Below are 27,991 nucleotides of genomic sequence, written 5' to 3' on the forward strand. Positions count from 1 at the left end.
GTGGCAAAATATAGCTGTGCAATTGTATCCTTCCTATAATTCCTAAACTTACCCTGGGATTTCAGTTTCAGAAAGTATCTTCACTTTGCCCTGAACAATCCTATAAAGTTACACACTGTTAAATGTCTAATGAATCCATCCTAGAAGTGGCTGTGTTTCTGTGGCAGCTACAATAATGTGGGCATAATTCTGATCTTCATTGCACTCGTGTATATCCAGAGTAACTCTATTTAGGTCAATCTGAATGTGCATGGACTGAAATGGATAGCTGAATCTGGGCCACTTATTACACATGGTATTTATTTAATCATTTACAAGTACTGGCCTTGATTCTGACCTCAGCAGTTTTATACCAGCATGACTTCAATGGGTTTCACGCCTCAGTTACACCAGTATAAGCGAAAACAGAATTAGTCCCCTTAACTATGGCCTGGTCTACACTACGAGTTTAGGTCGAATTTAGCAGCGTTAAATCGAATTAAGCCTGGACACGTCCACATGACGAAACCCTTTTTTTCAACTTAAAGGGCCCTTTAAACCAGTATCTTTACTCCACCTCCGACGAGAGAATTAGCGCTGAAATTGGCCTTTCTGGGTCGGATTTGGGGTAGTGTGGACGGAATTCGACGGTATTGGCCTCCGGGAGCTATCCCACAGTGCTTCATTGTGACCGCTCTGGACAGCACTATCAACTCAGATGCACTGACCAGGTAGACAGGAAAAGCCCAGCGAACTTTTGAATTTCATTTCCTGTTTGCCCAGCGTGGAGAGCACAGGTGACCACGCAGAGCTCATCAGCACAGGAAACCATGATGGAGTCCCAGGATCACAAAAGAGCTCCAGCATGGACAGAATGGGAGGTACGGGATCTGCTCGCCATATGGGGAGACGAATCAGTGCTAGCTGAACTCCGTAGCAGTAAACGAAATGGCAAAATATTAGAAAAAGTCTCAAAAGCCATGAAGGACAGAGGCCATAACAGGGACCCACAGCAGTGCCGCGTGAAAATTAAGGAGCTAAGGCAAGCCTACCACAAAGCCAGAGAGGCAAATGGAAGGTCCGGGGCAGAGCCGCATACATGCCGCTTCTACGCGGAGCTGCATGCCATGCTAGGGGGTGCAGCCACCACTACCCCAACCCTGTGCTTTGACTCTATCAATGGAGAATCACGCAACAGGGAAGTGGATTCGGGGTACGAGGAAGATGATGATGAAGACAATGAAGATAGCTCACAGCAAGGAATCGGAGAAACCAGTTTCCCCAACAGCCAGGATATGTTTATCACCCTGGACCTGGAACCAGTAACCCCCGAACTCAGAGACGTGTTCCCAGACCCTGAGGGTGCACAAGGGACCTCTGGTGAGTGTACCTTTGTAAATATTACACATGGTTTAAAAGCAAGCGTGTTTAATGATTAATGATTAATTTGCCCTGGCAATCGCGGCCAGTACAGCTACTGGAAAAGTCTGTTAACGTGTATGGGGATGGAGCGGAAATCCTACAGGGACATCTCCAGAAAGCTCTCCTTGATGTACTCCCAAAGCCTTTGCAACAGGTTTCTGGGGAGGGCTGCCTTATCCCGTCCGCCATGGTAGGACATTTTACCATGCCAGGCCAGTAGCACATAGTCTGGAATCATTGCATAACAAAGCATGGCAGCATATGGTCCCAGTGTTTGCTGGCATGCAGACAACATCCATTCCTTATCTCTCTTTGTTATCCTCAGGAGAGTGATATCATTCACTGTCACCTGGTTGAAGTGGGGTGATTTTATTAAGAGGTGCCCGTTCCTGTTCGGCTGAACAGAAATATTCCCCGCTGTTAACCACGCGGTGGGGGGGGAGGGGTGAAGTGAGCATCCCAGAGAATTGGGTGTGGGGGGGGAGGGGAGGTAGTTGGGTTTGTGCTGCATGTTAACCCGGAAACCACAGCCCCTCCTTTTACATTGCAAACCCATTTTAAATGGCCAACCCAATGGGTGTTTGGTATGGGAAATGAGGGCGCTGCTGTTTGAAACCATTCCCACATGTAATGAAGGTTAAAAAAGCCAAAAGACTGTGGCTTACCATGGCTGCCTGCAAGCCGAATTCCGTTGCCTGGCACTGTGTGAGTGATCTCTCACACCAAACCGGCAGGCCTTCAATATAAGAGGAAAAATGCGACCTTGTAACGAAAGTACATGTGCTGTGTAATGTGAACAGCAAAATTTAATGTGAAACAGTGTACCCATTGTTCTCTAAAATGTGTCTTTTAACCACCTCTCCCTTCTCCTCCACCAGCTGCAAATGTTTCTCCTTCACAGAGGCTAGTGAAGATTAGAAGGAGAAAACGTTGGACTCGGGATGATATGTTCACGGAACTCCAGATATCCTCCCACGCTGACAGAGCAGAATGAGTGGAGGCAGTCAATGTCAGAGTGCAGAAAAGCACAATCTGAACGAGAGGAGAGGTGGCAGGCTGAATCGTGGGCTGAAGAGAGCAAGTGGCGGGCTGAAGAGGATTGGTGGCGTCAGGTTGCTGACAGAAGGCAAGAGTCGATGCTCTGGCTGCTGGAGTATCAAACTGATATGCTCCAGCGTATGGCTGAGCTGCAGGAAAGGCAGCAGGAGCAGAGACCACCGTTACAGCCCCTGTGTAACCAACAGCCCTCCTCCCCAAGTTCCATAGCCTCCTCACCCAGACGCCCAAGAACGCGGTGGGGGGGCCTCCGGCCACCCAGCCACTCCACCCCAAATGATTGCCCAAGCATCAGAAGGCTGGCCTTCAATGAGTTAAAGTTTTAAACTGCAGTGTGTCCTTGTCCTTCACTCCTCCCCCACCCCTCCTGGGCTACCTTAGCAGTTATCCCCCTAGTTGTGTGATGAATTAATAAAAAATGCATGAATGTGAAATAACAATGACTTTATTGCCTCTGCAAGCGGTGCTCGAAGAGGGGAGGGGAGGGGAGGGTGATTAGCTTACAGGGAAGTAGAGTATCAGAGGGGTAGCCGTGTTAGTCTGAATCTGTAAAAAGCAACAGAGGGTCCTGTGGCACCTTTGAGACTAACAGAAGTACTGGGAGCATAAGCTTTCGTGGGTAAGAACCTCACTTCTTCAGATGCAAGGGAAGTAGAGTGAACCGGGGGGGGGGGGGATTTTAATCAAGGAGAAACAAACAGAAGTTTCACACCTTAGCCTGGCCTGTCACAAAGCTGGTTTTCAAAGCTTCTCTGATGCGCACCGTGCCCTGCTGTACTCTTCTAAGTGCCCTGGTCTCTGGCTGCGCATAATCAGCGGCCAGGCGATTTGCCTCAACCTCCCACCCCGCCATAAATGTCTTCCCCTTACTCTCACAGATATTGTGGAGCGCACAGCAAGCAGCAATAACAATGAGGATATTGGTTTCGCTGAGGTCTATTCGAGTCAGTAAACTGTGCCAGCGTGCTTTTAAACGTCCAAATGCACATTCTACCACTATTCTGCACTTGCTCAGCCTATAGTTGAACAGGTCCTGACTACTGTCCAGGCTGCCTGTGTACGGCTTCATGAGCCATGGCATTAAGGGGTAGACTGGGTCCCCAAGGATAACTATAGGCATTTCAACATCCCCAACGGTTATTTTCTGGTCCAGGAAGAAAGCCCCTTCCTCCAGCTTTTGAAACAGACCAGAGTTCCTGAAGACGCGAGCATCATGTACCTTTCCCGGCCATCCCACGTTGATGTTAGTGAAACTTCCCTTGTGATCCACCAGGGCTTGCAGCAGCATTGAAAAGTACCCTTTTTGGTTTATGTACTTGGTGCCTTGGTGCTCCGGTGACAAGATAGGGATATGGGTTCCGTCTATCGCCCCACCACAGTTAGGGAATCCCATTGCAGCAAAGCCATCCACTATGACCTGCACATTTCCCAGAGTCACTATCCTTGATATCAGCAGGTCTTTGATTGCGTTGGCTACTTGGATCATAGCAGCCCCCACAGTAGATTTGCCCACTCCAAATTGATTCCCGACTGACCGGTAGCTGTCTGGCGTTGCAAGCTTCCACAGGGCTATCGCCACTCGCTTCTCAACTGTGAGGGTTGCTCTCATCCTGGTATTCTGGCACTTTAGGGAAGGGGAAAGCAAGTCACAAAGTTCCATGAAAGTGCCCTTACCCATGCAAAAGGTTCGCAGCCACTGGGAATTGTCCCACACCTGCAACACGATGCGGTCCCACCAGTCTGTGCTTGTTTCACGGGCCCAGAATCGGTGTTCCACGGCATGAACCTGCCCCAGTAACACCATGATTTGCACATTGCTGGGGCCCGTACTTTGGGAGAGGTCTATGTCCATGTCAATTTCTTCATCACTCTCGTCGCCACACTGCAATCGCCTCCTCACCTGTTTTTGCTTTGGCATGTTCTGGCTCTGCATATACTTCAGGACAATGCACATGGTGTTCATAGTGCTCATAATTGCCGCGGTGATCTGAACGGGCTCCATGATCCCAGTGCTATGGCGTCTGGGCTGAAAAAAGGCGCGAAACTATTGTCTGACGGAGGGAGGGAGGGACAAGTGACGACATCGCTTACAGGGAATTAAAATCAACAAAAGGTGGCTGTGCATCAGGGAGAAACCCAAACAATTGTCACACAGAATGGCCCCCCCAAAGATTGAACTCAAAACCCTGGGTTTAGCAGGCCGTTGATTTCATGGAGGGAGGGGGAAGCAAATGAATACAGAACAAATCTGGTCCATCTATCTTTTACATCTGAGGCTGGCAGCAGACGGTGCAGCATGACTGATAGCCATTGGCATCTTCTGGGTGCTTGGCAGAAAATGGTGCATTACGACTGCTAGACATCATCGTCAAGATGGTGCAATAGGACTGCCGGCAGGACTGAGTCTCCAGGAGACAAAACATGTCTGCCCAGGCGCCTCTGACCGAACTCACTGAGGAGTATGATGATGATGGATACCAATCGTAATACAGCATCTGCTGCCAAAAGGCAAGGAGCTGCTGCTGTATAGCAATGCAGTCCCACGTCTGCCAGCGCCCAGATAGCCGATGACGGCTACCAGTCATACTGCACCATCTACTGCCAAAAGGCAATTAGCTGCTGCTGTGTAGCAATGCAGTACCACGTCTGCCGGCACCCAGATGACATATGGTGATGGTGAGCTGAGCTGAGCTGACCGGGCTCCATGCTTGCCATGGTATGTCGTCTGCACAGGTAACCCAGGAAAAAAGGCGCGAAATGATTGTCTGCCGTTGCTCTCACGGGGGGAGGGGAGGGCTGACGACATGTACCCAGAGTCCCCCGCGACACTGTTTTTGCCTCATCAGGCATTGGGATCTCAACCCAGAATTCCAATGGGTGGCGGAGACTGCGGGAACTGTGGGATAGCTACCCACAGTGCAACGCTCTGGAAGTCGACGCTAGCCTCGGTACTGCGGACGCGGTCCGCCGACTTAATGCACTTAGAGCATTTTATGTGGGGACACACACAATCGACTGTATAAAAACGATTTCTATAAAACCAGCTTCTATAAATTCGACCTAATTTCGTAGTGTAGACATACCCTAAGTATTCCTCACACACCTATATGAGTAGGGTGACATTAGCTCTGTTTTACAGATGGAGAAACTGAGCAAGAAAGATAAAGTGATTAGTTTGCCAAAGGCTACAGAAGAAATATGGGATTAGAACTCAAGACCTATAGAAACCCACCTTTGGGCTCAGTCCTTTAGACCACTATGCCTTCCTAGGTCCAGGTCTACACTAGCGGGGGGGTCGACCCAAGATACGTAACTTCAGCTACGTGTATCTTAGGTCGACTTACCTGGCCGTGAGGATGGTGACAAGTCGACCGCTGCTGCTCCCCCGTCAACTCCGCTTCCGCCTCTCGCAAGCTGGAGCTCTCGAGTCGACGGGGAGTGCAATCGAGGATCGATTTTATTGCATCTACACTAGACGCGATAAATCGACCCCCGATAGATCGATCATTACCGGCTGATCCGGCGGGTAGTGAAGACCTGCCATAAGGCAAGTACTCTCTCTATGCTATATAGAGTTTGCATACTAATGGAGGTACAAAAAGATTAGTTTGCTTATACATTGCCTTTAAAGGGGGTAGGCGCCTGACCCTCTTCCATAACATCTACAATTCTGAGAACATGAATCTTTTGGAATTCATCAGTTAATGGAAGCAGTCTACCAAAGCAGAGAGCCATCACTCCAGCCTGAAGCAAACAATGATCATTATTCAACCACTGGTCCCCCACCAAAAAAGAGCTTCTATTCTCCACTTCCTCTCTCTTCCCAGTGCCTGTGGTTGTCTAGTGCCTTGACAAAGCTTTCCACTTTCTGAGTATGCTTAGAACATTGGGGTTGCAGCATCATTAACAGTTTCATTATTTAAGGGAAAAAAATAAGAAAATAAACCTGGTTTTGTATTTTACAGTTTTTCTTGCACACTGAAACAACAAAACAGACGATTTACCATCAGTACCGGTGTCTAGAAGGAAAGCCTAAAACTATAAAGTGAACCCCAGTTTTAGCAAACAAAGTTAAATGTTTAAACATAAAGAAAGCTCCATGGGCGATGGTGTCTCAAAAGGCACCTTTCCTGAGGCTGCTTGCTGCACATGGTGCGCATTCTGTACCATCGGTTAGGGGGCACACATTTACCCACCTAAAATGTGCCAGAGGGGAGCGAGGCCATGCTACCAACTCCTCCACAACTCTCTTTTGGACAATTTGCCTGCCAGGTGTTTTGCTCAGAGGGCTGTGATTATGATTGGGCCTTGCACAAGTTGGGAGAGATTTCTTGTGTCCCATGCCACCCGCACATCCAAGTAAGAGCAAATCTCATTCTACCCCTTGGTATGAAGGAGTAGAGTAAATAGAGCAACATACATTTAGAACACAATCTTGTCTTTGGTAACCCAGGGAGGGGGGGGGAACAAGAGAAGGATGTGGTCCTGCACTGACCACAATAAACTTTTCCACAACCTACAGTAGATGGAAGAAGAAATTGTGCATTCCTGGTGCTGAAGGAATGTATGTCGGAACCTGAAACTGTTGAGAAATTGTTTAAAGACAGTTCATGCTAGTGAAAATATCATCATGTAATGCTGGCAAGGTCAGTGTCAACTTGGATTACCTGCCATGCAAGTGCCAACTGTGCATGATTTATTTGCCTTGGGCTAGTCTAACTTACGTTTCCAACTTTCCAAAGACATTCTTTTGTATCATTGTTGAATTATACAGAACAAGCATAATGTAGTTTATATTGTATAGGCATTGATTTTAGAGACTGGAATCTGACATTGCTCTGAACCTCTTCATCACATTAGAAGAGTTCAGGAAGTATTTCCTTTGATTTCCTTCACATATATAAACCATGAACAGCTTTTCTTCATTCGTCTAATCCACCTATACAGCAGAATGTCCTTTCACACACTGGAAAATCTACAGCTGCCTTATCAAAGTTATATCAGGCTGAGAAAGCCAATTCCAGTCAGTACCCTTGCTTTCATTCGCCATTCCCTCCACTGTGTGCTTCTCGGAGTGTTGGGTGTCTCTTGCACAGGGGGTGTAAGTTAAAGTGCATGTAGAGAGAGAGGGAACTTGGGGGGAGGGGGGAGAAGGGAAGGGGGGATAATCTTTCCTGTTTACAAGCAAGTAGTTTGATCACACCCCCACACAGCTGCCAGAGATGCCAATCATGGAAACAGGCACCCACAGCTGCAACCAACAGAGAAAATATAGCCTGCCACAAAGGCAAGGGTACAGAGAAGGAAGGGGAGGCAGAAAGGCCTGGGACAGCTGAGGGGTAACAGCCCTGCACCAGGTTACCTTCAAGAAAGAAGCCAAGAGATTGTGGGCCCCTTACTGAATGGGGGAGGCAACCTAGTGACAGAGGATGTGGAAAAATCTAATGTACTCAATGCTTTTTTCGTCTCTGTCTTCACGAACAAGGTCAGCTCCCATTCTACTGCACCAGGCAGCACAGTATGGGGAGGAGGTGACCAGACCTCTGTGGAGAAAGAAGTGGTTCAGGACTTTTTAGAAAAGCTGGATGAGCACAAGTCCATGGGGCGGGATGCACTGCACTGCATCCGAGGGTGCTAAAGGAGTTGGCAGATGTGATTGCAGAGTCATTGGCCATTATCTTTGAAAACTCATGGCGATCGGGCAAGGTCCCGGATGACTGGAAAAAGGCTAATGTAGTGCCCATCTTTAAAAAAGGGAAGAAGGAAGATCCAGGGAACTACAGGCCAGTCAGCCTTACCTCTGTCCCTGGAAAAATCATGGAGCAGGTCCTCAAGGAATCAATTTTGAAGCACTTCAAGGAGAGGAAAGTGATCAGGAACAGTCAGCATGGATTCACCAAGGGCAAGTCATGCCTGACTAACCTAATTGCCTTCTATGATGAGATAACTGGCTCTGTGGATGAGGGAAAAGCAGTGGATGTGTTATTCCTTGACTTTAGCAAAGCTTTTGATATGGTCTCGCACAGTATTCTTGCCAGCAAGTTAAAGACGTATGGGCTGGATGAATGGACTATAAGGTGGATAGAAAGCTGGCTAGATCGTCGGGCTCAACGGGTAGTGATCAATGGCTCCGTGTCTAGTTGGCAGCCGGTATCAAGCGGAGTGCCCCAAGGGTCGGTCCTGGGGCCGGTTTTGTTCAATATCTTCATTAATGATCTGGAGGATGGCGTGGATTGCACCCTCAGCAAGTTTGCAGATGACACTAAAATGGGAGGAGTGGTAGATACGCTGGAGGGTAGGGATAGGATACAGAGGGACTTAGAGAAATTAGAGGATTGGGCCAAAAGAAATCTGATGAGGTTCAATGACGACAAGTGCAAAGTCCTGCACTTAGGAAGAAAGAATCCCATGCACTGCTAAGACTAGGGACCGAGTGACTAGGCAGCAGTTCTGCAGAAAAGGACCTAGGGGTTATGGTGGACGAGAAGCTGGATATGAGTCAACAGTGTGCCCTTGTTGCCAACAAGACTAATGGCATTTCGGGCTGTATAAGTAGGAGTATTGCCAGAAGATCGAGGGACGTGATCATTCCCCTCTATGTGGCATTGGTGAGACCTCATCTGGAGTACTGTGTCCAGTTTGGGGCCCCACACTACAAGAAGGATGTGGAAAAATTGGAAAGAATCCAGCAGAGGGCAACAAAAATGATTAGGAGGCTGGAGCACATGATTTATGAGGAGAGACTGAGGGAACTAGGATTATTTAGTCTGCAGAAGAGAAGAATGAGGGGGGATTTGAAGCTGCTTTCAGCTACCTGAAAGAGGGTTCCAAAGAGGATGGATCTAGACTGTTCTCAGTGGTACAAGATGATAGAACAAGGAGTAATGGTCTCAAGTTGCAGTGGGGGAGGTTTAGGTTGGATATTAGGAAAAACTTTTTCACTAGGAGGGTGGTGAAGCACTGGAATGGGTTACCAAGGGAGGTGGCAGAATCTCCTTCCTTAGAGGTTTTTAAGGTCAGGCTTAACAAAGCCCTGGCTGGGATGATTTAGTTGGCAAATAGGTCCTGCTTTGAGCAGGGGGTTGGACTAGATGACCTCCTGAGGTCCCTTCCAACCCTTATATTCTATGATTCTATGATTGCAGGAGATGGAAAGCCCTAAAACTGAAGGGCTGATAGACTTAATTGGAGGAGAGAGTCCAGGAAATGTCCTGACTGAGAAACAAACTAAGGAGGCTCAGTCAGGAGAAGCAAAGACCCCTCCAAAGACCACACTAAGAGATGATGACAGTCACTTTTGGGGCTCCTTCACCATTGCAGAATTGCCTCGGTGAAGGGCTGCCCTGACTCACCTGTAGCATGCCTTCTATGGCAAGGCACTTCCTTCACCTCACTGAGCTCAGTGTTTTGCCCTCTGGCCTTGTGGGGGCCTGGTGTAAATCAGTTCCACTCCGGAGTTTTATTCCTCACTTGAGGGTTATTTTTTCCCAGTATTTTACAAGGCGGGCTACAAGGTAGCCCAAGCAGCCCTCTTCAGACAAACCAAAGAAACAAATTCATAACACAGAAAGGGTATTCCTCTCTCTGCCCCCTGTCTGGGTTGGTGCCGGTTATGCTTGTGAGCGCTAGAACAATTTGTATAGTGGGGGTATGGAAAGCCATTGAGCCGAAACTGTAAACCCACTTCAAGTCAGAGGGTGTGCCAGTACCTCCCACACCCCTAGTTCCAGCACCTATAAAGTGAGTTAGCTTGGTTGCTTTTCCCTAGAGAGAGGAAATCTACCTTCCATCTAGGAGAAGGTGCAGGAGGTGCTCTCCTCTGTTTGTAGCCTGCTGCAACTTGTCTCCCCATATCTGTCTCTCTCACACCAGAAGAGGGGTTTTTAAAGGTCACAGGCAGCTCTTAATTGGGCTTAGGAGTCCCTAGTTGGCCTGAGGTAACCTTTCAGTTCCTGGGGAAAAGGTCTTTTACCATTCTAGGGCTGACACACCTCTCCTCCACCCTCTCTTACAGCTCTCACCATCACACCTGTCCTTGTTATTATTTCTGTTGTCCCCCTTACGTACTTGTGTCATGGGCTCAGTGGATCTTCCCCATAGGCTTGGGGAGAGTCATTTAGCTGTGGGAGGGCACAAGCCCACCCACTTCCCAACAGGACCGTCTCTTACAGCTCTCCAGTTTGACTTTGTCATATTTCTTTTTGACTAGCTGCCCCCACACACACGCACCTGCTTAAAGCCCGAGAGGGCATCTAACGGCAGTTAGCTAAGCCAACTATTTCAAACTCTGCATTGATTTAAGTTTACTTTATCTTTTATGCCCATTTTCTAAACTAATTTTCATCCAGTGGATGTCACTACAGACTTTGTCCCGCTCCTATGCGCGAACAAGGCAACCAGCAGAAGCTGGAAATCTGGAACAAAGCTATACACAGGGTTTGTACCCATTTCTTACAGTTCTCTGATCAACTACCATTCTTAGAGGACACATTTAGGAGTTGTTATTAAGGCTGATATTTTTGTCACTCATATTCTGGTGGTTTAGACACCTGGCTAGTTTTGCCTTCCACATAGTAATGGCACTAGCTCAGTAAATGTGGTTAGTAGCAGTTTCTAACATTTCGTTGACTATGGCATTCAGATACCATGGAGATCAATGTGTCAGAAGCATCTGAATAGAGAAGAAAATGATGCTGTGATTATAGCGAATTTTTAATGGTAGCAAACCAAAACAACATTTAAGTTCATTCTATGTCCATTGAGTATTATGAAGGGTGATGATACTCATTATAAACAGGACCAAAATCACCAACATATGTTAAGTAATATACAAAACTTATCAGGTAAAAACAGCTTTTAGCCACAACAAAGCTGGATGAGATTCAAACCAGAGACCTAAGAGTGAAAGGTTCTCTTTGTCCCATTACCAGTTGCCTGAGTCATCCAAGCCCTAATGCTCACATTTTTTGAGCTCTACTAATTTGATAAGAGTTTTATAATGGATTAGATTTATGAGGTTTTCACACTCTAAAATCAATTGCTATACAGTATAACAGAAGTGCCTATGTTTTATATCAGTTTTATGAACCATATTCTTTATTCTTTTATTTCACACAATTTTTTTGGCAACTTGTCATTCAACAAGGGATTTATTACTGATATTCCCTTTGTCTAGAGACACAATGTAGTATGATGGGACATTGGTTTTGCAGTGATCAGAAATTATCTTCCAGATAGCCATAAAAATTCATTTCAATTTGATCAACCTCAGGCAAAGGTTATCACCTACTCCAGCTTACGCTTATTTTAATAGTAACAAGTGACTTTTTTTAATCTTCAGTAATATGAAATTACTGTCATTTGAAAGAACTGTTTAGGTTCCTTGACCAGAAGAGGCATTTAACTGTGTCATGTGTGATGTATGACACATTTAATTGCTCTATGCAGCTATTCAAAAAGCATTCAGAAGTAATCATTTAGCATTAATATCCTGGGGCACTCTGAGGTCACAGTACATTAAAAACTAATTCAGACTGGTTCGAGAATGCATTTTTCATATACAGAGTAACAATTCTTTTAGGATAAAAGTGATAGTGGCTCTGCAGCATTCTGAGAGACAGGGTGATCTACATATCTGTCAGTGGTATTGTTGTAAAAGCAGCAAGTCAGACCTTTTTCTCATCATGACTCAAACTTGCGATGAATAAATATCATCATGTCTAAAATAGCTACTGTAGCAATTTGTTTTATAATGTATTTTTAACTCAAGACGTTTGGTTCTTCTTTTGTTATTTTCCCACAGATCAACCTGCCTGCCATCTTTTCCTGGACAGACCATCATCTAGTAATTCTAACTTGTCTGCAGGTAGTTGTGTGTGTTGAGTTTCCATACAGAAGAGCAAAAAAAAAAGACTTTTAGCCTAAAATGACATTTTAGATTATGGAATACAGCAAGAAAGCACAGAGATAATGCTGCTGAGGGAGCATTGTGTGTGTGTGTGTGGGTCTCCTCTGTACATAATGCAGCAATCTCTTGAGAACAGAATGCCAGCCCTTCTGCAGCAGGGAGGGGAACTCCCCTCCATTTAAGAGTGCAGTACACAGAAAAATCATAAGACACCAGCAACATGCACCAGAAAGTGCTGTTCAGTGTAGAACATATTCATAACCAATCCTGATGCAGCCACTTTATTATCCTCACACTCCACAAGAGATGTGCTGCCAGATCACAAATCAGGGCTCTAATTGGAAAAAGCAGTGGTGACACTCTTCCAAGTACATCCCACAAGCCACACCCCACCCACCTGAGATGCCAAAATGAGATGCCACTTGTAGCAAATTGTGGAAATCTTCAAAAAAAAAAGATCAAGCACACTCGGCTGGTGTGACAGTCCCCACGCTGACTAACATCAAGGATTGAACCAGGGATCTCAAATGCCAGAAGGGTAAGTTTCTACAGCTTGAGCTAAAGAGCTAGCCACTTTGCCTGAGTGGGGTACCCCACAACCAAATCATACCAGCCACAAGCTGCATGCACCAGAGAGTTCTATTCAGTGTAGGCTAATAATGCTATTCAGGACTGGTCTACACTGGGAGGGGAGGGATCGATCTAAGATACGCAACTTCAGCTACGCGAATAGCTGTATCTAAGATCGAATTACCTGGGGTCCACACGGCGCAGGATTGACGGCCGCGGCTCCCCCATCGACTGCACTACCACCGCTCGCTCTGGTGGAGTTCCGGAGTCGACGGTGAGCGCGTTTGGGGATCAATATAATCGCATCTTAACGAGACGCGATATATCGATCCCGGATAAATCGATTGCTACCCACCGATACGGCGGGTAGTGAAGACATACCCTCAGTGTAACAGACTTACATCCTCTGTGTAACAGGCCCACGGAGGAACATGGTGGGACATAATGCATGCTGACCAGTGGCTTACACAGACTCCTAGTGGCATGTTCCCTCTCACTGAGATTTGGATAACGCTCTTCTGCTGGGCTGGGTTAAGGCATAGGGCACAGCAGGCATATGCCTAAGGCAATAGCTCCCAGGGACTGACATCAGAATCTCTACTTTCATTTTTAGACATTGTTTCTAGCCCTTATGGTCGCAAAGAAAAGCTTGAAAATAAGAACCAAGTATAACCAATGTAGTGATGTCTGCTTCAGTCAAGTCTGCAAACAGCCTCCAGCAGAGGAAGGAGCAGCAAACCTCAGAGGCAGGGAAGAAGCTTCCCGTCCTCTCACACAGCACCTGCCTGGCTGTTGCTGCTCTAGCAGTAAAACTGGCTGGTCAGGAGCTTTGAATCACTCACTGTGAGAGCTTAAATGCACCCTAGAGCAGTGGTTCTCAACCAGGGCCCCTGGTGGGCCACGAGTAGATTTCAGGGGGTCCACCAAGCAGTGCCAGCATTAGACTTGCTGGGGTCCAGGGCAGAAACCCGAAGCCCCACTGCATGGGGCTGAAGCCTGGGGCCCTGAGCCCTGCCATCCAGAGCTGAAGCCAAAGCCTGAGCAATGTAGCTTTGTGGGGCATGGGGCCCCAGGCAATTGCCCTGCTTGCTACCCCCTAGTGCTGGCTCTGGTTTTTATATGCAGAAAAACAGTTGTTGTGGCACAGGTGGGCCGTGGTGTTTTTATATCATGTTTGGGGGAGGACAGCTCATAAAGAGAAAGGTTGAGAACCCCTGCCCTAGAGTTCCCCACCTCTCCATTGGCCTTTTGGGTCCACAGCTCAGATTGAGAAACAAAATGGTGGTCCCCTCCCAAGCACCCATCCCAGTCATGGCACCAAAATGAGGCACTACTTACAGTAGATTATGCAGATCTGCGACAGTCCTTCTTTACTTACTTTCATGAGCAGTGAAATAGTAAACAATGTACATTACCATTATTGGCATCTGAGATACCCATTGAGCTGAATGGGGCAGTTTGTGCCTCTCAGAGCTAGCATTTCAGACATCACTGCATCAGGTTACTCATTTCACATTTTTAAGGTTCTCTCTGCAACCATAAGGGCTAAAGACTGAAAGTAAATAAATAAACAAAGTCAATGAAAGCTTGGGGTCTGGAGCACAAGATGGCAGCTTCAAAAAAACCATCAGATCCCAGACCTGTTGTGACAAGAGCCAATTTGGTGGCATAGCAGATAATCCCCAATGATAGCACTTCCCCATCATGTCTAGCTTTTCTATAAGTGATCTTACATAGCCAATCCTTTTTCTAATATCGTTACTCTCTTGCATTAGGGAAAAGTGAACATTTTTATGTGGATGTCATTAAAAACATTGACTTTTAAAATGGCAGGGGTTTCTACAATCATTTTTTAGAGCAGAATTGCACTTTTTTAAAAAAACAAAAAATGTTTCTTTTATAAACAATGTTGTAAGCTCTGCTACCCATCAAAACTTGTTAGGATAACTGAAACTGTTCAAGTCCTGCTGATGTTTACAGTACAATGCAAAATAGGTAAATATAGCCCATATGAATAAAACACTTTACATATCCATTGGGGTACTATTAGATAGGTGCTGTAGTCATGATACAGGAGTAATGTATCTAAAAGTTTGTTAAACAGTAAAGTAATTCTCTGTCCACAATCTCTTCTCTTGGTTAAATATGTATATATAGTTTTTATTTCATAGATAGGTATTACACTTTTGGAGCCATTTCACTTTGTCATGCAATTATACAATGGGGACGCAGATTATCAGTAGGCAGGTCCTTAGGAAAGTGTGTGGAAAAATATACAGTATCTCTGCAATGACCAATTTGCAGACATCAGGTAATTCAGATGTTGTTGTTTTTTAATCAAAATTACCAACCGCCAGATCACACAACAAATTAATTAAATACCAAATTTTAATGTGAAATTACTGTTTTTAAGCAATCGCACCACAAAAAGGATTTTTTTAACTAAAATCTGGGTTTCAGTAAGAAACCACTTGTTTCACTAAACGAAAAGTCAATGATTCCAAAAATGATTTCAGAAAAAAATTCAGTTAAAAAAATCATAGAAAATTTTGTGAAAAATTGAAGATTTCAATTATGGTCAACAATTTTCCTGAAAAGTTCGATTTTTGAAAAAGGTCATGCACACACACAATGCAAAAATGTTGACCAGCTCTAATTACAATACATACATAAGAATTCTTTATGACTTTTAATATAGTATTCTCAATTCCTTTCATTTAATGGTTTAATGTATTGTTTTATGTAACTGGGTTTTTCAGGAGTGGAAAGGAGGGAATATTAATGATAATATTTTACAATCACATAGCTCCTGAACAGGTTACAACCTGAATATAAGGCAAACCATAACAAGTGAGAACAACAAACAACGGAAAGGAATGGAGGGGAATGGTTACAGACAGACTATGCAGTTAGGCCCTGATCCTGCAAATTCTTATGCATGTGCTTAACATTACTGCCATCAATCAGTATTTTCAAGATTAGGCCCCTAGACCCTAATAGCTTTGAAACCCATACTTAAAGCTAAATAGATGCTTAGATGGCCTTCCTTAGGTATGCTGAGGGCCTACACATCCCAAAGTACAGTAGGCTGACAGTACTGAATTTGAAGGAACATGACTCAAAATACATATTCTTCATAAAATCTGTTTACTGTTAAACAGATTTACAGACTGGCCTTTTATAAAAATGCCAGTTGCTGCACTTTAATACAAATTTTTCCCACACTGTCGCATTCTCATCACTATAGCATCATGGAAAACAATAAAATGTGCCAAAGTAATCAGCATTTCCAGTCACAGAATCTGGCCTCAGGGTACCATGGAATTCTATGGGCTCTGCAATAGTTCTCTAGTCCATCTGACAATGGAGCAAGCTTTTAGGCTGATTCTGCTCCAATTGAACTCCCTGGCAAAGCTCCCAGTGAGTTTAATAAGAGCAGGATAATGAACTTTATATGCAGAATAGTGGGTCTGGTGGTGAATGAATTCTAATGGCTTATCTTCAAGTCTGACGCCTCCTTTCTCCTCCCCACTTCTGGGCTCAGCTGGGTATTGGTTCAGCTCCCAGCAGGGCAACTGGAGATTCCCCATCAACAGGGAACTCCAGCTGCCATGCTAGGACAGCTCTCTATCCCTTTTGCACTGCCAAAGTAGCACAAAGGGGATGAAGGCAGGGGTCACAATCTGTCCTTATTTGCTTAAAATGCAGTTCTACCCCGAAATGTAATTCAATAAAAGAGGAAACCTTGGCTCTCCACGTATATAGTACTTTATTTATGAGATTCCATGTAAAATGTGTTTAGTTTACACATACGATGTCTTTCTAACTGGCAGCTCTGCAAATTCAACCTGTACTCAGTCAAGCTGTGTTATTTCTATCCTGTGCACTATCAGCAGTAACAAACATCCTCTAAGTCCAGCACTGCCTTTGGCTATCCCTGTGCAACCCCATTGGAAGCTACAGAACAAATAGGATATGGAATGAGTAGGACAAAATGTGAAACACTGTTTTGTCATTTGTACACTGTCTTCTTTCAAAGAAGACTCACACTTTAAGCAAATCCTATCAAAATGTAAAGAAACTAATTAAAAATCTCCTGGGGTGGCATACTAGCCTCCCCACTTCTGAGTCCCAGTGATGGAACAAAGTCCTGCTCGACTGCATTTTAATTCAGTGACAGGAGAGATCCACCTTGAAAGCTCAGTGAAATAAAAAATCCTTAAGTTAAAGAAAGATAGAAGGAATAAAAATAGAAAAGTAGTGTAGACATTGTCCTATCTAGGCAATTACGGAAAGCATTCTCAGGCACAATTTTTAGTATGCTTAATAAGTTTCTTGCCCAACATTTGATATTCAGTTCAGGCAGTCCATAGTCAGAAAATACTATGCAGATAGCGTGATAACCTTTTACAGTGTAAAGGCAATGAGTTCAACGCCTGTTTGCTGCAGCTGGTGTTGCTCACCAGAGAGGACAAAATAGATAGGATTAGTTTGGATACACAGCAATTGTCTTTGCATTTACATAGCTCACTGTTTCCAAATGAGAAACTGGGTCCTACTTGCCATGTTTTGTAATTCGTTACTAAGCCTTTTCCAATGTGTGACTTTGAACTCACATAATGGAATGGAGCTGGAAGGGAGAGAATGATGGGAGCCTGTCAGGCCAAAGACATACACAGGCAGCTGGAAAGCAAGGGAGACAACACAGCCCCCTGCAGCTCTTCTCATGCGCACACGCCTGTTTATGAGGGTCTCTGCATGATCCTGCTCACCCCACGTCCTCTGGCTTCCCTCTCCCACCACAGGTGCTTCTGCATGTGTTGCAGTAGCCACTGAGATCTCTGCATCGGGGAAAGGCTAGGGACAAGATGCATAACAGAGTGTGAATAGAGTAGAGTCTCTGCAGGGCTTCACTACAGAGAGGCTGAACAGCTACTCTGTGGCCCTGATGTACCAGCCTGACTGCCCTCAGGTCAAGGCCAAGCACAGCTCCCTTATAAATGATTCAGAAGCATCTATAGCGCTCACAAATCTGGTCCTCAGACCATGCTAAGCATCATATAAGCAGAAACTGCACAAAGTTCCTTGCACTTTTTGGGAAATACTCTCCAATGCTGGCCAGGGGCACCTCCACTATGCATCACATGGTAGCTTTCCTATAGACCCACACTCAACAGAGTACAGGAATTACCATTATTTATATCATACCCAAAGATGTGTTTGATACCTCAGCAGCAAACAAAGTCCCTCCCTAATGAGCTTACAATTTAGATTTTAAAATATGACTCATAGAATAAGGGAGTGAAACAACAAGGGGTAGGCTGGGGAAGGAGTCATATAAATAAGATCCTGCAATGGCTTCTGTACATGTCTGGGTAACTTTTTTATCAGCTTAATTTAATTAGTTCACTTCTTGCCTATAACTCATTTCACTCGGGGCCTTAGCCTAACCAAAAACTGAATCCAGGTGTCAGAGGGCAACAGTCTATGCATTAATTCACTGCACCTTCTAGCCCCCATATAGATCCAATTTTAAGTGCAGGAGAACAAAATAAAATTTTCCGTGTTAAAAAACACACACAGGAATTGTATCACAAAGAGATCAGAACAGCAAATTTAATGACTTAATATTGTACAATATAAAATCATTCCAGTTGAATAACTTTTAATTTATTATAATACATAGATGCCAATTATGCCTGATTTATTAAGAGAAGTTCAGCTGTACCAAGGCCCTATGTTTGACTGGTTGCCATGGCATCAAGCTTTTACAAGGACATCTTAAGGATCATTAAAGTGTCAAGGTGACAAGTCTGACACTCTGTGGATTTAATGATGGATGCTAATAATGTTACCTCTTCACATCACGAAACACCTAGGACTCAAGTTAGGTGGCATAAATTTTATAGATTTCTCTTTTTTATTTTAGATGTTATAAAAAGGAGGCCAGCTGAAGCTGGTGTAACTGAATACAGTATTATTCATCCTACATTCTGCTTGCTCTTATGTGTACTCCTGTCAGATTTCCTAATGATTGTAAAATCCAACTTACAACCATCCCACACTGGCTTGTGATTTTTCAGAACTCATAGGCTAACACACTACTGAGCTTGGCCAACACTTGGAAAAGTGGCCTCCAATGTGGGGCAGGAAGCGGTTTGGTGGTACTTTTTCCCCTTGTGAATCAGTAGCTAACCAATGCCCCAGCAACTTGTTGTGGGATGCAGTGATGCAGGAAACACTGTACACAGGAACTTTAAAATGAAGTTCCTGGCTTGTGTTCATTAAAACCATCTTGAGGATATGCTCAATATCTAAAAAGGAATTGCATCCCAGCTGACAATAAGCACCACCAACTCATTTATCATAGGTCAGAGAACAACTTTTGGCTGGTAATGACTTCCAGCCACTTGTATAGACCTGTGCCCAATTCAGGTCAGTAACCCAGAATTGCCCAGTGTTTAAATGAACACTATCTGGCTGAAACTCATTAAAGGTCTGTTGGTGGCTGTGCAGTTCAGCGCATGCCTGGGCTTTAAGGAGGCATGCACAAGAACTGTGACACCCCCTGAAAAGGTGCATCCACCAATTGTTCCAACTGCTTCCCCTAGCCCTACCAACATTATCTTAGTCTTGTGTGAAATGAGTGTCAGTCCATGCAGGCCCCAAGATCATCAAGGCACAGATTAGTCATGCCACTGCTTCAGTTAAGGCACACATGATGGAAACATAGAATTGGGTGTCATCAGCATACTGAAAGTACTGCAGCCCTTGTCTTCCCTAACCCTCCTCGCAGTTTCATATGAACATTGAATATGTGCAGGGGCACTATTTAGGGAGAGCAGTTGCACCTCTCCCATCCCTGTGCTTCATACCATGTGTTAATTTTAGGACTGATATGTATATCTCAATACCACCTGAGCTAGAGCTCAACACTAGCTCTGGCATTGGGAGGATGGGACCGAATGGCCTGGGGGGAAGGAGCAGGAATGGGGAGACAGGAGCGCATGGACACTGGGGAGAGCAGCCAGGTCCCACAGCCTCCTGAGAGGGAGGTTGATAGGAAAGGGGCCAGGATCCCAAAAGACCCAGAGGCAGCTCCGCTCTGTGCAAACAGGTCTCTCTCACCATTACCTGAGCCTGCAGCAGCACACACTCACCCAACTACCACCACCAGTCTGCCCCCACCCACCATAACGAGTCAGTTGTCAGGAGCCTCACCCCTGGAAGCAATCCCACCCAATACTGTAAGAGAAAGTCAGCAGGATCCAAGGGAAATTACACCCCTCACATGGATGCCTGTGGAGGACCAGGAAACTACACCCCTTACAGCCTAAGTGAACCTCACTGAAAGTTGCCCTCCCCTAAATACAATCTGAAATAGTGCCACTGGACAAGAAAGGTGACAATATCAACCCATGTGGCATCCCACACCAGAAACACTTGGGACAGAGGAACAATGGCCTACAGCTAACAGTTCTCTCACAAAGATAAAAAGAACCACTCAAAAGCAGATCTGCACTACCCCTGCCAGAGTTCGCAAGTAAGCCAACAAAATCCCATGGTCAGCTGTATCAATAGCAGGTGAGAGAGACAAAAGAATCAGCACAGACACTTCATCTCTATCCTAGGAGGAGATTATCAACTAATGCTACCAGGGCAGTTTCTATCCTGTACCCATGCCTATAGTCACATCAAGAAAACCTGGGGAAGTAAGAAATTGCCAGGGTTGCCATTCCACAACCTACAAATTACTAACATCAAGAGTTAGTATTTTTTAGCATGAGCCTCACAAAAGCTTCCTTAAAATCTGCTGGAGCTCTGCTCCACCAAAGGGAAACATTGACATTCTTGACCAAAAATGGACCCTATACCTCCCACTGGCCTTCAACAGCCAGGAAGGACAAGCATCCAACTTGCAGGTTGTAGCATTAAGCTGCCCCAGCACCTGTATAACTTCCATGAGTGATACCAGCTGAAACTCAAAAAGAGACCATGACCCCACTACTTCTCCTTAGAGCAGTGGTTCCCAAACTTGTTCCGCTGCTTGCGCAGGGAAAGCCCCTGGCGGGCTGGGCCAGTTTGTTTACCTGCCGTGTCCACAGGTTCGGCCGATCACGGCTCCCAGTGGCCGCGGTTCGCTGCTCCAGGCCAATGGGAGCTGCTGGTAGCGGCGGCCAGTACATCCCTCAGCCCGCGCTGCTTCCAGCAGCTCCCATTGACCTGGAGCAGCTAACCATGGCCACTGGGAGCTGCGATTGGCCGAACCTGTGGACGCGGCAGGTAAACAAACTGGCCCAGCCCGCCAGGGGCTTTCCCTGCACAAGCGGCAGAACAAGTTTGGGAACCATTGCCTTAGAGGCTGAAATTCTGGCTCCATCGAAGTCAATGGCAAAACTCCCATTGACTTCATTCAATGGAGTCAGGATTTCAGCAAGGGTGTTTAGTATCACTCCTCTCGCATTCACAGAGCATGACTGTTTGCCCCATGCACAGGTGTACAAGTTCCCTATGCCCTTTGCTTCCTTGAGCACTTGCAGAGGAGAAGCCAGGATCTTGCCCAGGTTGTGTATTAATAGGATACTCACAACCTGATCAGGCTTCAGAAGTTACTATGGTAGAGACACAAAAGGACAAATGAGGAAATTCAAAGCTGAGATTCATGTGCTCAGCCTATTGTGCTCAGATAGTACAGAAGTAACAGAGCAATGCAATGTGACACACGCTGTGTTCAGTTCACAAGAAATAGATACAGAGGCCAGAGTGTCCATGCTAACTTTTGAATTCCTGGTGTTTCTTTCCCATTGTGCATATAATCAGTCCCCTTCTGATGTATGCATTAAACTCCTGACACCCCAGTTTGCGTTGATGAAAGTTATATACATCCCATTGAAAAGATTTTTCTCCTCTCTGTCTATAGTGTGTTCATTGTTCAACTCTGTATTCAACCAAACTCTCAAATAGCCGGTGAAATGGAGTTCTAGCAGGGCCCTCTGTATTTTACAACAGCATAAGAATTTTGCCAGATATTTCAGGCATGCTTGGAAGAAATCAAGGCGTTTAACCGTAATTTTAGTTTATTCCACTCATCACATCCCTTCAGAAATATATATGCCTCTCATGCTGGTCATGTATTTGGCTCCAGATTCAGTCATGCTCTTTGAAAGGTATTTTGTAATCTAAACCCTTTGTGTAACTATCATGTTAAAATGGAAGCCAGCACTAGCCATATTCTTCACCATGAATTTGTTTAGCGGCAAGAAGAGTGGGGTTTCTGAGGGACCAGGGTACATCTTTTATAAATGCAGCTGAGCAATTTTTTTTTAATTCATTTGAACTTTTAAATGAATTCTCTTTGCAACACTTACATCCTTTCTGTGTTCATTTTCAACAAACATCTAAGCCAGGGGTCGGCAACCTTTCAGAAGTGGTGTGCCAAGTCTTCATTTATTCACTCTAATTTAAGGTTTCGCGTGCGAGTAATAACGTTTTTAGAAGTTCTTTCTATAAGTCTATAATATATAACTAAACTATTGTATGTAAAGTAAGTAAGATTTTTTAAATGTTTAAGAAACTTCATTTAAAATTAAATTAAAATGCAGAGCCCCTCAGACCAGTGGCCAGGACCCGGGCAGTGTGAGTGCCACTGAAAATCAGCTCGTGTGCTGCCTTCGGCACGTGTGCCATAGGTTGCCTACCCCTGATCTAAGCAATCAAGTTTATTAGCACAAATATTTTCCAAAAGAGAACTTCAAAAGCCCAGGTACAATTATTTTTGCCAAAAGTGCTTACCTGCTCACCGAATCATGGTACAGAAACAATGTGATTTAGGGTCATGTGATTTATGAGCTATCACAACTAATCACCACAACTAAAATTCTGAATGCTCAGTTAAACCACGGTGTAAAATATCAAAAAAGACATTCATCCAATAAATTGGGACAGAGAATAAGTCGGAGGAAATGGCAATTGTCTCCTGGATGTTCAGCAAACAGAAAGAGAGGCCAAATTCGTTGAACAAATTGTTTGTTAAGAATTATTCGCTCACCTCTACTTATCACCATCTTTGCCAAAAGCCTCCAAAGGCTCTCAGTGCTAGTAGATCAGCACTAAATGGATGCTTCATAGTGTAATGACTGAAGGAGGAGTAATAAAAATGTACTCATCTCTGTCAAAACTAATCTGTTAATAGGAAAGTTTGTGGCAAGCATTCTGTAATTCATATCTGTGGGGAAACAGATTCCCCATTTAGAGAAAATGGAGCAGTTTTTTCTTAAGCAGCGAGATGCCTATTGTGCAGGTAATTACAAGAAGGCCTATGTTGACCTGGCAATGAGGTAGTGTATCTAAATACCTGAAGAGAAGGAGAAAAACAGAAATGAAAGCTGAGGCCCCATCTGTTAGGCTGTAATGATTGGGCTATTTGAAGGCAGAAAGGTTTGTCTGAAGCAGCTGGTTTCTCTCCAAGTGACCTTTTAGCATTTCTGCTTTTGCCGTCTGACAGATGTGTCAACTCAATAATTTCAAAAGCCCCTGAGTAAATAACCAATTGTGAGCAAGGATGACCCAAAGCGATGACAAAATGGGTGCACACAGCACATTATAGAACATAATACCTATTGAAAGAACTAGGAACATTATCGAAGGGGAAAAACATTTTACTCTTTATTTTTGAGTAAATGGTTTTCCTGCCCACAGATCAGTTGTTTTCGAGGAAAAAAGGGATTGTGAAATGAATGGAAGGATATTGTGATGTGTTTGCCCTTGGAACACTTCTATAAGCTGGTTGCGGGACTCAGGTGGTGTCTCGGAGCTCAAAATGGACTCCTGCTCCCTCACTCAGCTCACAGCTGGGAAGAAAGACTGAAGGCCAAAGCTAATTGGCTTGGTGAATGATTGGGGAACTGCAGAGAAGTGATTGCAATCAGACCAGGTCTGATAGAGTTTAAAGTCTTCTAAAGAGTTTTCAAAGAAGTGATGCAGATGCTGCTTTTAACTCTAACTTGAAGGTGAATGTCAAAGCAATACTGAGACTACTGAGCGTGCTCTGTTTTGATAATGCACCAGAGATTCTGCTTTCGATTCACACCATTCTATAATATCTCTTCCCCGGTGATATAGAGTAGTGGTTCTCAACCAGGGGTCTAGGGCCCCCTAGGGGGCCTCGAGCAAATTTCAGGGCGGCCTCCAAGAAGGACCAGCATTAGACTCGCTGGGGCCCAGGGCACAAAGCTGAAGCCCCATCACATGGGGCTGAAGCCCAGGTCCCTGAGCCCTGCCACCCGGGGCTGAAGCTGAAGCCTGAGCAATGTAGCTTCGTGGGGGGCCCTGTGGCATGAGGCCCCAGGCAATTGCTCTGCTTGCTACCCCCTAATGCCAGCCCTGGTTTTTATATGCAGAAAACCAGTTACTGTGGCACAGGTGGGCCGTGGATTTTTTATAGCATGTGGGGGAGGGGGGGGAGAGCGCCTCAGAAAGAAAAAGGTTGAGACTCCTGCTATAGAGAGGGTAAGAATCACATCTACTAAGTTTAGCCATATTTAGCATAGTTTCCATTTAAAACTAAAAGGGGCACACAGCTCACATACCCATTGCCAAATCAGTCCAGGCCTCACTGACAGGAAAGCAGTATTACAAAGAGAGGATTATAGCAATGTCAGTTAATGCTGGAAATGTAGCCAGGTCCATTTAGTCTTCCATTATGACATGGTCAAAAGTGTTAACCAAACAAATGCTCTCTCTATACCACTGTTAACAGGTAGAAGGTTTTAAAATCCCTTTCGGTCCAAGGAGACTAGCCTTGTGGCTAAAGTCCAATCAGTAATGGGAGTCAGGAGATCTGGACTCTGTTAAATCCTGGCTCTTCCATAGACCTCTATCAAATCCTCTGCTCACCTGTTTCCTCAGATGTAAGACAGGGAAACATTGTAAGCCTTATCTCAAAATGTTGCCGTGAAGCCTAACTCATTGATGTTAGTAATGTGCTTTATGATCCTTGGAAAGCTCTCGGGTAAGTGTAAAGTATAATATATTTTCTTTAAAAATACTGTACCTGACCTAGATAGATTGAAACTCAAATTAAAAACCATTTAAGAAGTTTGAAGGTTGATCGTGTTGGTAGTGAAAACCCATCTTACAGATACTACAGAGCTGCTATAAGTAAGTATAATGTACCAAGTACGTTCGTATCAGATTAAGAATCACAAATGTCTGTACAGATACCAAGTCAAAATCTCACTTCACTGCCCATCAGAAATTACAAACACAAAGGTCCAATTCTCAAGTAAAATATATTGGGTATGTAGGATATAAAATGTTTGTTTGTTTAAGAGGGCTTTGGGGATATTTAAAGATCAGGGTTAAGTTCCCTGGCAGAAAATTTAAAGATTTGAATGACAATATAACACTATAAATAGCAATCATTCCTGAAAGGACCCTGTTAGATTAAAAATTTATATCTATGCTCTTATATCATGCTCACCACCATGATATTTGAGTGCTTTTATATATATGCTAAATCAGTAGCATTTAAACCCATTTTGCAGGTGCAAGGCAGTGGAGAACTGGACCTGCAAACAAAATGTTGGGGTGCAGGGTTTAAGTTAACAGAAATTTTTTCAAACCTTCAGAAAGATTCTTTTTCAAGTTGCCTCCAATTTTATCCTCAACTGGTTTGTCCATTTTGTGTACTGCATCTAATATGGCTCTAGCAATAGTTCACACACAGATCTGTCAACAGAACCTAGCTTTGATTATAGAAGGATAGTTTTTAAATCTAGACTCATAGAAATGTAGGGTTCGATGGAACCTTGAGAGGCCATCCAGTCCAGCTCCTTGTGCTAATGCAGGACCAAGTATATCTAGGCCATCCCTGATGGGTGTTTGTCAAACCTGTTCTTAAAAACCTCCAATAATGAGGATTCTCCAACCTTTCTTAGAAGCCTATTCCAGAGCTTAACTACCCTTATAGTTAGAAAGGTTTTCCTAATATCTAACCTACATTTCCCTTGCTGCAGATTAAGCCCATTGCTTCTTGTCATAACTTCAGTGCACACAGAGAACAATTGATCACCATCCTTTCTAACAGCCCTTAACAAATCTGAAGACTTATCAGGTTCCTCCCTCAGTCTTCTTTTCTCAAGACTATGTATGCCCAGTTTTTTAAACCTTTCCTCACAGGTTACGTTATCTAAACTTTTTATCATTTTTGCTGCTCTCCTCTGGACACTCTCCAATTTGTCCACATCTTTTCTAATGTGTTGCACCCAGAACTGGATGCAGTGCCGAGTAGAGTGGGACAATTATCTCCTGTGTTTTGCATACAACACTCCTGTTAATATACTCCAGAATATTTGCTTTTTGCAACCGCATCACACTGTTAACTCATATTCTATTTGCGATCCACTATAACCCCCAGACCCTTTTCTGGTACTATTGCCTAGCCCAGGGGTGGCCAATCTGTGGCTCCAGAGCCACATGCGGCTCTTCAGAAGTTAATATGCAGCTCCTTGTATAGGCACCAACTCCGAGGCTGGAGCTACAGGCACCAACTTTCCAATGTGCCGGCGGGTGCTCACTGCTCACCCGTGGCTCTGCCACAGACCCTGCCCCCACTCCACCCTTTCCTGCCCCCTCCCCTGACCCTGCCATGCCCTCACTCCTCCCCCAGAGCCTCCTACACACCACAAAACAGCTGATCAGGAGGTGTGGGGAAGGAGGGGGAGGCCCTGATCGGCAGGGCTGCCGGTGGGTGGAGGCACTGGGAGCAGGGTGGGGGAGTTTGTGGGGGGCTGCTGACATATTAGTGTGGCTCTTTGGCAATGCATATTGGTAAATTCTGGCTCCTTCTCAGGCTCAGGTTGGCTACCCCTGGATTAGCCTATTAAGTGTAAATTCCAAATCACAATCCTATAAGCAAGAGGCTATTTTTTTCATTAAACATTCTAATGTCAAACACTTTGAGATAACATACATATAAAGTACAAAATTATACACTTTGGATCATGATGCCATGCTAATTAAATATCAACTTATTCTTTAGGATTCCATTACCTTGATCTGATCCTACTTCTGTAGCTGTCATCTTCATCCCCCATTCTGTGTTTCTTGTCCCTCAATGGGTAAAAATTATATTGTAATATTGTAGGGTCAAGGATCTGTTACTCAATTAAACTTTAAAGTACCATTCAAAACTATTGTGCCATAGAAATAATAAATAATAAGGATGAAAAACCATTTTGTGCGGACATAATGTAGTAAATAAGAAACTTTACAGTATTTGTTACATCATATTTTAATTTAGTTCATTTATACTCTAAGTTACTACTATATTTAGAACAGCAGTGTGTCTATCTCCATTAGGGATGTCACATAGGTTTTATAAAATCACATTATAAAATGTGGGTCAGTAACCACTGAGTCGTGTAATTTATCAAGACAATAGCTAGATGTAATGCTTGACATTAGTTGTTCTGTGATGCAATCTGCTGGTAACAATGCAACTCCCTCCATTACTGAGACACAAAGCACGTTTTTCACCAATAACTACAGTGTCAAGCCAAACCCCTCAGATTACCTTTTCAATCCTGAAGATATTATATGGGAAGAGGAGACAGAACAGTCACAATGTTTACAAGATCCCATCAACTCTGGGAAAAGGCAGTGGTTTCAGAATGGTTTATTTATTTCTTTTTCATTTATGCTTTAATTGTTTTTTTCCCCTTCTCTCCATTGTCTGAAACACCCTCTTACAATAGCTGGAAAACACACCTTTCTCTTCTTACCCATTGTATCCTTTTCCATCTAGCAAACACTGATGTTTTTGCTTGTGTTTTCTGTGGAGGTGAAATTAACCTGGTTGCTTTCACTTAAATGCTTCCATTTATATGGCACCTTGTTTGGGCAAAATAATTTTGTTTGTTCAGCAGTATGCAACGATGGAGCTGCGGTAACTCAGTGGGGCAGGTCCTATGTATGTACATGACAACATATTTCAGCACCTTGCAGGATTAAGCTCTTAATGGTCAACAGTATGAAAGTGGGCCACCTTTCAGATAA

The sequence above is a fragment of the Chrysemys picta genome, chromosome 2 (genome assembly GCF_011386835.1).
Source record: "Chrysemys picta bellii isolate R12L10 chromosome 2, ASM1138683v2, whole genome shotgun sequence".
NCBI lineage: Eukaryota > Metazoa > Chordata > Testudines > Emydidae > Chrysemys > Chrysemys picta.